This window comes from Callithrix jacchus, chromosome 17, assembly GCF_049354715.1.
Source record: "Callithrix jacchus isolate 240 chromosome 17, calJac240_pri, whole genome shotgun sequence".
In the NCBI taxonomy this organism is placed as follows: domain Eukaryota; kingdom Metazoa; phylum Chordata; class Mammalia; order Primates; family Cebidae; genus Callithrix; species Callithrix jacchus.
This window is the reverse complement of record NC_133518.1, coordinates 81,093,852-81,106,066: the sequence shown is the minus strand read 5'-3', so window position 1 is coordinate 81,106,066 and position 12,215 is coordinate 81,093,852. Positions and strand designations below refer to the sequence as shown.

The 12,215-nt window shown below is 53.9% G+C and overlaps 1 protein-coding gene across 1 annotated transcript in view; it reads right to left on the bottom strand.

Moving 5' to 3' along the window:
• Positions 1–12,215, bottom strand: part of MUC4 (mucin 4, cell surface associated) — a 59,103-nt gene that overhangs the window by 30,378 nt on the left and 16,510 nt on the right. The window lies entirely within an intron of this gene.

The following is a 12,215-nucleotide window of genomic DNA, read 5'->3' as shown; positions in this document are numbered from 1 at the left end:
AGTAGAGACAGGGTTTCACCATGTTGGCCAGGTTGGTCTCGAACTCCTGACCTCGTGATCCACCCGCCTTGGCCTCCCAAAGTGCTGGGATTACAGACGTGAGCCACCATGCCCGGCCTGTGACAGAAGCAGTTTTCTACGGGGGCAGGGAGGAGGGTGGCCTGTCACCCCCACACCCATCGCCTCCTCCTCTGTGGGCCCTAACCCGGCCCCACCAGGTAATTCACCAGTGCTGGCAAGCACTCAGGCTGGATTGAACCTAGGGGGGTCAGTGGGAGAGACGAAGGCAAGGAAGGGGGCCGCTACCAGGTGCTTCCGTCTTCCGAGCTGCGCCCGAGGACACTGTGGGTGCCGAGGCGGTGCTGGTGACAGCAAGAGGGGCCGCGTGGCCTGTGGACCGGGCGGTGGGGCTGGGAGTGGCCGCAGGACTGGCTGAGGGGGACTCCGTTCCCGCGCTTGCCGGGCTGGCACGGTGACTGTCTGAGGGGGACCCCGTTCCCACGCTTTCCGGGGTGGTGTCAGGACTGGCTGAGGGGGACCCCGTTCCCACGCTTGCCGGGGTGGCACTGTGACTGGCTGAGGGGGACCCCGTTCCCACGCTTGCCGGGGTGGCACTGTGACTGTCTGAGGGGGACCCCGTTCCCGCACTTGCCGGGGTGGTGTCAGGACTGGCTGAGGGGGACCCCGTTCCCACGCTTGCCGGGGTGACGTCAGGACTGTCTGAGGGGGACCCCGTTCCCGCACTTGCCGGGGTGGCACCGTGACTGTCTGAGGGGGACCCCGTTCCCACGCTTGCCGGGGTGGTGTCAGGACTGGCTGAGGGGGACCCCGTTCCCACGCTTGCCGGGGTGACGTCAGGACTGGCTGAGGGGGACCCCGTTCCCGCACTTGCCGGGGTGGCACCGTGACTGTCTGAGGGGGACCCCGTTCCCACGCTTGCCGGGGTGACGTCAGGACTGGCTGAGGGGGACCCCGTTCCCGCGCTTGCCAGGGTGGCTTCAGGACTGGCTGAGGGGGACCCCGTTCCCGCACTTGCCGGGGTGGCGTCAGGACTGTCTGAGGGGGACCCCGTTCCCACGCTTGCCGGGGTGAAGTCAGGACTGTCTGAGGGGGACCCCGTTCCCACGCTTGCCGGGGTGAAGTCAGGACTGGCTGAGGGGGACCCCGTTCCCACGCTTGCCGGGGTGGCGTCAGGACTGTCTGAGGGGGACCCCGTTCCCACGCTTGCCGGGGTGACGTCAGGACTGGCTGAGGGGGACCCCGTTCCCGCGCTTGCCAGGGTGGCTTCAGGACTGGCTGAGGGGGACCCCGTTCCCGCACTTGCCGGGGTGGCACCGTGACTGTCTGAGGGGGACCCCGTTCCCACGCTTGCCGGGGTGGCGTCAGGACTGTCTGAGGGGGACCCCGTTCCCACGCTTGCCGGGGTGAAGTCAGGACTGGCTGAGGGGGACCCCGTTCCCACGCTTGCCGGGGTGGCGTCAGGACTGTCTGAGGGGGACCCCGTTCCCACGCTTGCCGGGGTGAAGTCAGGACTGGCTGAGGGGGACCCCGTTCCCACGCTTGCCGGGGTGGCGTCAGGACTGTCTGAGGGGGACCCCGTTCCCGCGCTTGCCAGGGTGGCTTCAGGACTGGCTGAGGGGGACCCCGTTCCCGCACTTGCCGGGGTGGCACCGTGACTGTCTGAGGGGGACCCCGTTCCCACGCTTGCCGGGGTGGCGTCAGGACTGTCTGAGGGGGACCCCGTTCCCACGCTTGCCGGGGTGAAGTCAGGACTGGCTGAGGGGGACCCCGTTCCCACGCTTGCCGGGGTGGCGTCAGGACTGTCTGAGGGGGACCCCGTTCCCACGCTTGCCGGGGTGAAGTCAGGACTGGCTGAGGGGGACCCCGTTCCCACGCTTGCCGGGGTGGCATCAGGACTGGCTGAGGGGGACCCCGTTCCCGCGCTTGCCAGGGTGACGTCAGGACTGTCTGAGGGGGACCCCGTTCCCGCGCTTGCCGGGGTGGCACTGTGACTGTCTGAGGGGGACCCCGTTCCCGCGCTTGCCAGGGTGGCGTCAGGACTGTCTGAGGGGGACCCCGTTCCCGCGCTTGCCAGGGTGACGTCAGGACTGTCTGAGGGGGACCCCGTTCCCGCGCTTGCCAGGGTGATGTCAGGACTGTCTGAGGGGGACCCCGTTCCCGCGCTTGCCGGGGTGGCACTGTGACTGGCTGAGGGGGACCCCGTTCCCGCGCTTGCTGGGGTGGCACTGTGACTGTCTGAGGGGGACCCCGTTCCCGCGCTTGCCGGGGTGGCATCAGGACTGGCTGAGGGGGAGCCCGTTCCCGCGCTTGCCAGGGTGACGTCAGGACTGTCTGAGGGGGACCCCGTTCCCGCGCTTGCCGGGGTGGCACTGTGACTGGCTGAGGGGGACTCCGTTCCCGCGCTTGCCGGGGTGGCACTGTGACTGTCTGAGGGGGACCCCGTTCCCGCGCTTGCCAGGGTGGCGTCAGGACTGTCTGAGGGGGACCCCGTTCCCGCGCTTGCCAGGGTGATGTCAGGACTGTCTGAGGGGGACCCCGTTCCCGCGCTTGCCGGGGTGGCACTGTGACTGGCTGAGGGGGACCCCGTTCCCGCGCTTGCCGGGGTGGCGTCAGGACTGGCTGAGGGGGACCCCGTTCCCGCGCTTGCCAGGGTGATGTCAGGACTGTCTGAGGGGGACCCCGTTCCCGCGCTTGCCGGGGTGGCACTGTGACTGGCTGAGGGGGACCCCGTTCCCGCGCTTGCCGGGGTGGCACTGTGACTGGCTGAGGGGGACCCCGTTCCCGCGCTTGCTGGGGTGGCACTGTGACTGTCTGAGGGGGACCCCGTTCCCGCGCTTGCCCGGGTGACGTCAGGACTGGCTGAGGGGGACCCTGTTCCCGCGCTTGCTGGGCTGGCACCGTGACTGTCTGAGGGGGACCCCGTTCCTGCACTTGCTGGGGTGGCGTCAGGACTGGCTGAGGGGGACCCCGTTCCTGCGCTTGCTGGGCTGGCACCGTGACTGGCTGAGGGGGACCCCGTTCCCATGCTTGCCAGGATGGTGCATGCCCGAGTGACGTCCGGACTGGCTGAGGGGGACGGCAATTCGCTTGTTGACTGGGGGATGTGAGTGTCCCTGGAGGGTCTTGGTGAGAACCGCGTGGTCTCCCCTGAGGTGGACATTCCGTGGCTTCCTGAAGGTGTTGTGCCACTTGTCCTGGATGAGGAAGGGGTAGCTGTGCCAGCTGGGATGGGGCCTGACCCTGAGGAGGCCGGTTGGCTGGTCTGTGTTTCTCCGGAGGCCTCTGTGCCCCGAGCCTGGTGGGGTTGGGTCATAGCGGGTGCTGTGCTGGGTGACGTGCTGGCAGAGGCTGATGTCCATCGTCCTTCTGCATCCACTGGTGTTGACACCGCAGAGGTGGCCGGAGGAATGGTGCCTGTGATGGAAAGCGATGTGCCTCCTGAGGGCCCCAGGGTGGCGTCAGGGCTGCCGGGTGCTGCCTGCGGTGCTGTGGCTGGGGCCTGGGGCCTGTGACCGTCCCTGGAGGGGGCTGGGGTGAAGGTTGTTGCTGCACTGACGGCGGATGCGTCCTGAGGAACAGTTTCTGAGGGCGAGTGTCCGCTGGCTGTGAAGGAAGAAGCTGGGGTGGTGGCTGTCTTGAGGCTGTCAGTCACGGGGGAGACGGACCTCGTGGTTTGGGATTCTCGTGTGGTCTTCGAGGCTGGAGTGTGACCTCTGTGGGAAACAGCCGACGGTCTCCGAGGAGAGGTGCTCACAGGGTGTGTTGTTGGAGGATATGTTGACGGTGCCGTTGTACTTTGTGGTGGTGTGTGTCCATCCAGCATCGGTGAGGAAGGGGGCGATGTGGCTGCTTTTGTCATCTGGGTCACACTGTATCTTGGGCTGTGGACAAGAACCTCTCCAGTGGTCCCCATTTCTTGTGTCCATTGTGTCTGGGCACTTGCCCCTGTTGTTTCTGGGAGAGCTGTGCTATGGGAGGGGCGTGTGGTGGGCTGCCCTGGTTCCCCTATTGTTGAGACCTCAGAAGGGACTCCTGGAATAGTGCCAGTTGTCCACGTAGATGGACTTCCTGTGACCAGCATAGTGGCAACACTTGTTGGTGTTGAGGGCAGCTCTTTTGGTAACCAAGTTGTGAGGCCTTCGCTGGAAGTCAGTGTTGTTTCATGTGGAGTAAACGTCTCATGAGACACACCTGGAGAGACTGAGCTCCTTTCATGAGGCCGTCCTGTGGTCTCTGCACCCTCACTCGGGTGGGTGTGGAAAGCTGGGGGTAGTTTTGGAGGTAAAGAACTCGGGGAGAGTGCTGTTGACAGGGTGTCTGACCACCATCTGGTTGAAACTTGAGAAGTGATGGCAGAAGTCGTTCCCCTTACAGATCGCGCTGTCTCCTCTGTGTTTCCAAGAGTAGAAGCTGCGGAGGTTGGCATTCGGGACACCTCTGATGTTACCAGGAATGCGCTGCTGACACTGGAAGGGGACGAAGTGGTTGTTTCAGCATAAGGGAGTGTCTCCTGAGAAACTGTTCCACTCAGAGTGAGTCCACTTGGTGAGGATAAAACAGTTGATGCAACCAGTGTGAGGGTGTTGATCTGAGGTCCTCTGGTGGTCCCCACGCTCTGAGTCTGCTGGTTCTGAGGAAAAGCTGTTGTGTACTGAGAAGTCCTTGAGAAAGTTGCAGAGGATTCTCCTTCTGGTTCGACTGTTATTGAGGCTACTGAGGTGACTGGCATAAGACTTCCTGTAACAGGTACGGATGTCTCCCCTGTGTTTCCAAGAGTGGAGTCTGTGGAGGTTGTCCTTGCTATAACCCTTGATGTCATCGTGAGTGTGTTGGTGATACTGGAGGGGGATGAGGTGGTCATTTCATCAGGAGGGGATGTCTGCTGAGAATATCTTCCTGTCAGAGTGTGTCTACTGGGTGAAGTTAAAAGAGTTGATGTTGGCACTCCTGTGAGGGTGCTGATTTGAGAGTCTCTGGTGTTCGTGCTTTGAGTCTGGTGGTTCTGAGAAAAAGCTGTTGTGTCCTGGCTGGAGGACCTTGGAAAAGTTGCCGATGATTGTCCTTCTGGTTCAGCTGTTACTGAGGCTGCAGAGGTGACCCGCATAAGATCTCCAGTAAGTGGTGTTGATATCTCTGCTGTGCTTCCAAGAGTGGTGTCTGTGGAGGCTGCCATTGTTATAACCTTTGATGTCACCGTGGATGCGTCCGTGACACTAGAGAGGAATGAGGCAGTTGTTTCATCTGGAGGAAATGTGTCCTGAGAAACTGTTGTGGCCACATTGTGTACACTTGGGGAGGATGAAAGAGTTGATGTGGACATCTGTGTGAAGGTGCTGGTTTGAGACTCTCTAGTGGTCTCTGTGCTCTGAATCTGGTGGTTCTGAGAGGAAGCTGATGTGTCCTGGATAGAGGTCCTCGAAGAAGTTGTTTGTGAGTGTCCTTCTGGTTCAGCTGTTATTGACACTGCTAAGCTCACTGAGGTAGAACTTTTAGTTCCAGGTGTTGATGTCTCCTCTGGGTTTCCAAGAGTGGATTCAGTAGATGTTGTCATTGTTATAGTCTTTGATGTCATCATGGGTGTGTTGGTGACACCGTATGGGGATGAGGTGGTCATTTCATCTGGAGGGGATGTCTCCCAAGACACACTCTCTGTCACATTGAGTACACTTGGGGAAGGGGAAAGAGTTGATGTGGTTCGCTGTGTGAGGACACTGGTTTGAGAGTCTCTGGTGGACTCCATGCTCTGAGTCTGGTGGCTCTGAGAAAAAGCTGCTGGGTCCTGGGTAGAGAACCTTGTGGCAGTTGCTGGTGACGGCCCTTCTGGCTCAGCTGTTACGGAGGCTGGCGAGGTGATTGCGGAAGGAATTTTAGTTCCAGGTGTTGATGTCTCCTCTGCGCTTCCAAGAGTAGAGTCTGTGGAGGATGGCATTGCTGATGTCATCATGAGTGTGTTGCTGACACTGGAGGGGAATGAGGTGGTCATTTCATCTGGAGGGGCTGTCTCCTGAGGAACAGTGCCTGTCACCTTGGGTACACCTGGGGAAGAGGAAAGACTTAACACAGGCCTCTGTGTGAGGGTGTCTGTATCAGACGCTATGGTGGTCTCCATGCTCTGGCTCTGGTGGTTCTGAGAAAAACCTGTAGTGTCCGAGGCAGAGGTCCTTGATGAAATTGCTGTGGATTGTCCTTCTGGCTCAGCTGTTACTGAGGAGGCTGAGGTGACGGGCATCAGATTTCCAGTAAGTGGTGTTGCTGTGTCCCCTGCGTTTCCAACAGTGGAGTCTGTGGAGGTTGTCATTGGTATAATCCTTGATGTCATCGTGACACTAGAAAGGAATGAGGCAGCTGTTTCACCTGGAAGAGATGTGTCCTGAGGAACAGTCCCTGTCACATTGTGTGTACTCGGGGAGGAGGAAGGAGTTGATGTGGACATCTGTGGGCGGGTGCCGGTTTGAGACTCTCTGGTGGTCTCCGTGCGAGAAGAAGCCGACGTGTCCGGTGTGGAGGTCCTTGATGAAATTGCTGTGGATTGTCCTTCTGGCTCAGCTGTTACTGAGGAGGCTGAGGTGACGGGCATAAGACTTTCAGGAAGTGCAGTTGATGTCTCTGCTGTGTTTCCAAGAGTGGAGTCTGTGGAGGCTGCCATTGTTATAGTCTTTGATACCATCACGGGTATGTTCGTGACACTAGAGAGGGATGAGGCAGCTGTTTCACCTGGAGGAGATGTGTCCTGAGAAACAGTCCCTGTCACATTGTGTGCACTTGGGGAGGAGGAAGGAGTTGATGTGATCATCTGTGTGAGGGTGCTCCTTTGAGATTCCCTCGTGGTCTCTGTGCTCTGAGTCTGGTAGTTCTGAGAAGAAGCTGATGTGTCCCAGATAGAGATCCTCGAGGAAGCCGCTGTCCATTGTCCCTCTGGCTCAGCTGTTATGGAGGCTGCTGAAGGGACTGGAGTGGGACTTCTAGTTCTAGGGGTTGATGTCTCCTCAGTGATATTAGAAGTGGACTCTGTGAGGGTTGTCACTGTTATAGTCTTTGATTTCATTATGGGTGTGTTGCTGACACTGAAGGGGAATGAGGTGGTCATTTCATCCGGAGGGGATGTCTCCTGAGGAACAGCGTCTGTCACATTCAGTACACTTGGGGAAGAGGAAAGAGTTGACATGGTTCTCTGGGAGAGGGTGCTGCTTTGAGCGTCTCTAGTGGTCTCCGTGCTCGGAGACTGGTGTTTCTGAGAAAAAGCTGAGGTGTCCTGAGTAGAGGTCCTTAAGGAAGTTGCTGGTGATTGTCCTTCTGGCCCAGCTGTTATTGAGACTGCTGAGGTGACTGGCATAAGACTTCCAGTAAGCGGTGTTGATGTCTCCCCTGTGTTTCCAAGGGTGGGGTCTGTGGAGGTCGTCATTGTTGTACCCTTTGATGTCACCACAGGTGCGTTGCTGAAACTGGAGGGTGATGAGGTGGTTGTTTCCCCTGGAGTAGATGTCTCCTGAGGAACAGTCCATGTCGCATTATGTCCTCCTGGGGAGTAAAAAACAGTGGATGTGGGCATCTGTGTGAGGGTGGCGGTTAGAGATTCTCTGCTGCTCTCCAGGCTCTGAGTCTGGCGGTTCTGAGAAAAAGCCCTTGTGTCCTGGAGAGTGGATCTTGAGGAATTTTCTGGTGATTGTCCTTCTGGCTCACCTTTTATGGAGACTGCTGAAGTGACTGGCCTAAGACTTTCGGTAACAGGCATTGTCTCCTCAGTATTATTAACAGTGGACTCTGCAAAGGTGGTCATTGTCATAATCTTTGATGTCAATTTGAGTGTGTTGCTGACACTGAAGGGGAATGAGGTGGTCATTTCATCCGGAGGGGATGTCTCCTGAGGAACAGTGCCTGTCACATTCAGTACACCTGGGGAAGAGGAAGGAGTTGATGTAGTTCCCTGTGTGAGGGTGCTGGTTTGAGCTTCTCTGGTGCTCTCCGTGCCATGAGTCTGGTGGTTCTGAGATGAAGCTGATATTCCCTGATTAGAGGTTCTTAAAGAAGTTGCTGTTGATTGTCCCTCTAGTGTAGCTGTTATCGAGCCTGCTGAGGTGACTAGGGCAGTGTTTTCACTTCCAGTTGTTGATGTTTCCTCTGTGCTTCCTGGAGTGGAGTCTGTGGGCGTTGTCATTTTTGGCACCTGTGATGTCATCAAGAATGTGTTTCTCACATTGGAATGGGATGAGGTGGTTGTTTCACCGGAAGGAGATGTCTCGTAAGGATTGCTCTTTGTAGAACTATGTCTGCTTGAAAAGGATGAGGGAAGCAGCGCTGTCGTTCCTTTGAATAGAAGACAGAAAAACTTCATGAGATGAGTTTAAGCTCAGTGAAACTGAAGGTTTATTACACAACTATTTCTTACCTGAAGCCCTCTGTTTCACCAGGCAACAAAGTGATGAATGTAAACATTTAGTTATTTAAACATAGCTAAGAATTTCGCCTGCAGGCACGTACTGATAATGAATATTGCAATAAATAACATATGCCAACATTCTGTCTCCATTATGTTTGCCTCCAAAGATTTTGCTTTGTTTTGTTTTTTGAGATAGGATCTTGCTCTGCCACCCAGGCTGAAGTGCAGTGGGGTACTCAGGGCTCACTGCACCTTGACCTATAGGACTCGAGCAGTCCTCACAATTCAACCTCCCAAGTAGCTAGGACCACAAGCATATGCCAGCATGCGTAGCTAATCCTTTTATTGTAGAGATGAGGTCTTGTTATGTTGCCCAGGTTGGTCTTGAACTCCAGGGCTCAAGGAATCCTCCTGCCTCAGCCTCCCAAGGTTCTGGGATTAGAGGCATGAGCCACCATTTCCAGCTTGTTCTGGAAGAAATATAATGGAATTACTGATTGAGTGCACCTTGTACTTTCCCCTTATGAAGCTTAAAAGCCAAGATTCATGTGTTTCAGTCTCACAAAAATGTTTAACTAAAATACACACGTATCATGCATTTAAAAAATGAAATTACCCTTATGTCCTATACACATATTTTTCAAACACTGCCCAGTAGATGAGTAGCTTGATTCCTTCTTCATCGTCATCTTTTCTTCTCCTTAGTGTTGTACTCACTCCTCTCAGTTTTTCTTCTCAACCCATCTCCTAATCCCATCCTCTCAAAGTTTTCACTTGTGATTCTCTTTTTCCCCCTCCTCTCTCTCTATTTCCAACCTGAAAAGCCCAGGAACATTGCTGCCCCAGCGGGACAGAGAGAGGGAAAAGCTGCGAGCTTGTCTGTGTGAATGTGCTGCCTGCCTGAATCCATATCCTATTGGCGTTTGCTCAGACAGCTCTGTTCATTCTGCATAAAGTAATGGAGAGTGCACACCCAATTATGGAAGAGAATTTATGAAGACTCAAGAGAAAGTGACACTCCCTCTTCTCTGGAATAATGGTATTTTTGGTGGGGGGAGGTGGGGCAGAAGCGTCCCTGCCTTATATTCACACATGTAATTATTTTTCTTTCATTTTGGTTTCCCTGTGGATGATCTTTGCAGGTCTCTTTGTTGCTTGCTGGTTCCCTCTACTTACAATCAGAACTTCTTCCCGCAACCCTTTTTCTTTTTAACTGAAGTGAGAGTGAATTCTGTTCTGTTTTCAAAATCACATGGGGAGGATGGTGGCTGAGCTCAGGACAAGCACTGGAGAGCAGCTTCTCAGGGTGCCCCACTTTGTCATGGCCAGCACGGCTGAGGGAATGGCGAGGCCCAGAAGCCACAGGGATGGTGACCCCCGGTACATTTTAGAGCCCAGAAAATGTTTTCATGTTAGTTTATTTTACAATTACAAGAAAAAAAAATCCAAGTAATAATGAATTCAGCTTTGATTGCTAGTCTTTGCAGTCATAGCATAATTTTTAATGTTTTTCTTTCACAGAGGAAGGGGCCCAGGAAGATATAACAAAGGTGGCCCTTTTGCCAGATGGTCTGAACAAGAGTCTAGGCACATTGATAAGGAGATAGGCACAATAGAGATTCATTGATAACAATCTAGTTTCATTTTATATTTTACATTAGATTGGGCAGTTTGTATTAAAGTTTTTCTACAAAAATTTTTAGCTTTTTGTGAAGTTTGTCCACAAACAGTAAAATGTTTATTAAAAAACAACAGAGCTGGCTGGGTATGGTGGCTCATTCCTGTAATCTCAGCACTTTTGGAGGCTGAAGTGGGTGGACCGCCTGAGTCCCAGAGTTCAAGACTAGCCTAGGTAACATGATGAAACCCCAACTCTACCAAAAAAAAAAAAAAAATACAAGTGGTTCGTGCCTGTGGTCCCAGCTACTAGGGAGGCTGAGGTGGGAGGATGCCTTGAGCCCAGGAGGTGGAGGATGCAGTGAGCTGAGTTCACATTACTACACTCCAGCCTGGGCGACAAAGTCAGGTCATGTTTCAAAAAAAAGAAAAAGCCCAATAACAACGCCATTTCTTACTTTTTCCTATACAGTTATTATGATACAATAAACTCAGCTACAACAATTTTGTGGTATTTTGTTATTTATTGAAAACCTCTTTTCCCTGTATCAAGAGGTGATATTCCATTAAGGAATATGAACATCAAGGCCAAGGCACTGCTCCTTCATTGAACAGAGCTGTTTTCTCCAAGGTGACACTAGGCAAACTTAAAACTCTTAATCAGAAGAAGATTTTTGGCAATTAGTCAAATTCAAAACACCCAGAGTGGAAATAAGGTTGATATTCTGCAGAGTTACCAGCCATCTGGTTGAGGGCTCTGCTGTACACCTTCAGGACCTCAAAAGAACATTTGTCAATGACATAAATTAGTTGTTTTTAAAATCCTGTAATGTGGATGTCCTTTTCAAATGAAAAGGTGTCATCAATCTGTTTTCAAGGCATTTAGAAATAAAATTGAGTTTTCATATATTTGATGTGATTTGAAGTAGCCGGTCTTTCTTGCTCAAGTTGCCAAATACTCCTCTCCTTAAAATAGCCCTGAGAGGTACAAAAAGATGAAGGCAGTGTCCCTGCCATGGAGACTAAATCGCACCTGTAGGGAAGGAAACATTCAGACCCATAGCACAGCCTGCATCAGGGTGGCCAGTTAACATGGCTGCTATATGAGCCCCAGGGTCAGGCCTGATCAATAAAACCTGCTCCACGTCAGTGGTTTAGAGACTTGCCTGGAGGAAAGCTTGAAGAAAAAAATCTGCAATAAAGAATAAGACAGTCTCGCCGGGTGCTGTGCTCACGCCTGTAATTCCAGCACTTTGGGAGGTCGAAGCGGGCGGATCACCTGAGGTCAGGAGTTCAAGACCAGCCTGACCAACTTGGAGAAGCTCTGTCTCTACTAAAAATACAAAAAATTAGCCGGGCATAGTGGCACATGCCCAGCTACTTGGGAGGCCGAGGCAGGAGAATTGCTTGAACCCAGGAGGTAGAGGTTGTTGTGAGCCAAGATCACACCATTGCACTCCAGCACTCCAGCCTAGGCAACAAGAGTGAAATTCTGTCTCAAAAAAAAAAAAAAAAAGACAGTCACAGTCTCTGTGGACCAGCAGATTTAGTCTTTCCTCCTGCTACCTCTAGGGAATCTGGGCAGCCCAGATGAGTGGGCTCCAGCACAGCACATCCCCTCCACCAAGGCACAGCCAAAGCGCATGGTTAAATGGGTCCTGCTTCCCGTGCTACCCAACTGGGTGAGAGCCCCCAAGAGGAGTTGTCAGACACCCTATACAGGAGTGTTTCTACTGGCATCAGCTCAGTGCCCCTCAAGGTCAGAGATCCCAGAGGAAGGAGGAGACACCCAGCTTTACTGTTTTCCAGCCTCCTCAAGTGACATATTCAGATGCAGGAGAGCGAACCAGATGAATAGGGCCTGAAGTGAACCCCCGTAAACTGCAGCAGCCCTACAGAAGAGGGACCTGACTACTGAAAGAAAAACAAACAGAAAGCAGTGACGACAGCATCGACAAAAAAAAAAAAGCCCCACAAAAGCCTTATCCAAGGGTCAGCAGCCTCAAAGATCTAAATGAGACAAACTCATGAAGTTGAGAAAGAATCAACAACAGCAGCAACAAACGCTGAAGACACAACAGGCCGCAGTGCCTTTCTCCTCCAAATGGTTGCAGCAGCTGCTCAGCAATGGCACGGAACTGGACGGAGGATGAGATGGATGAACTGACAGAAGTAGGCTTCAGAAGGTGGGTAATAACAA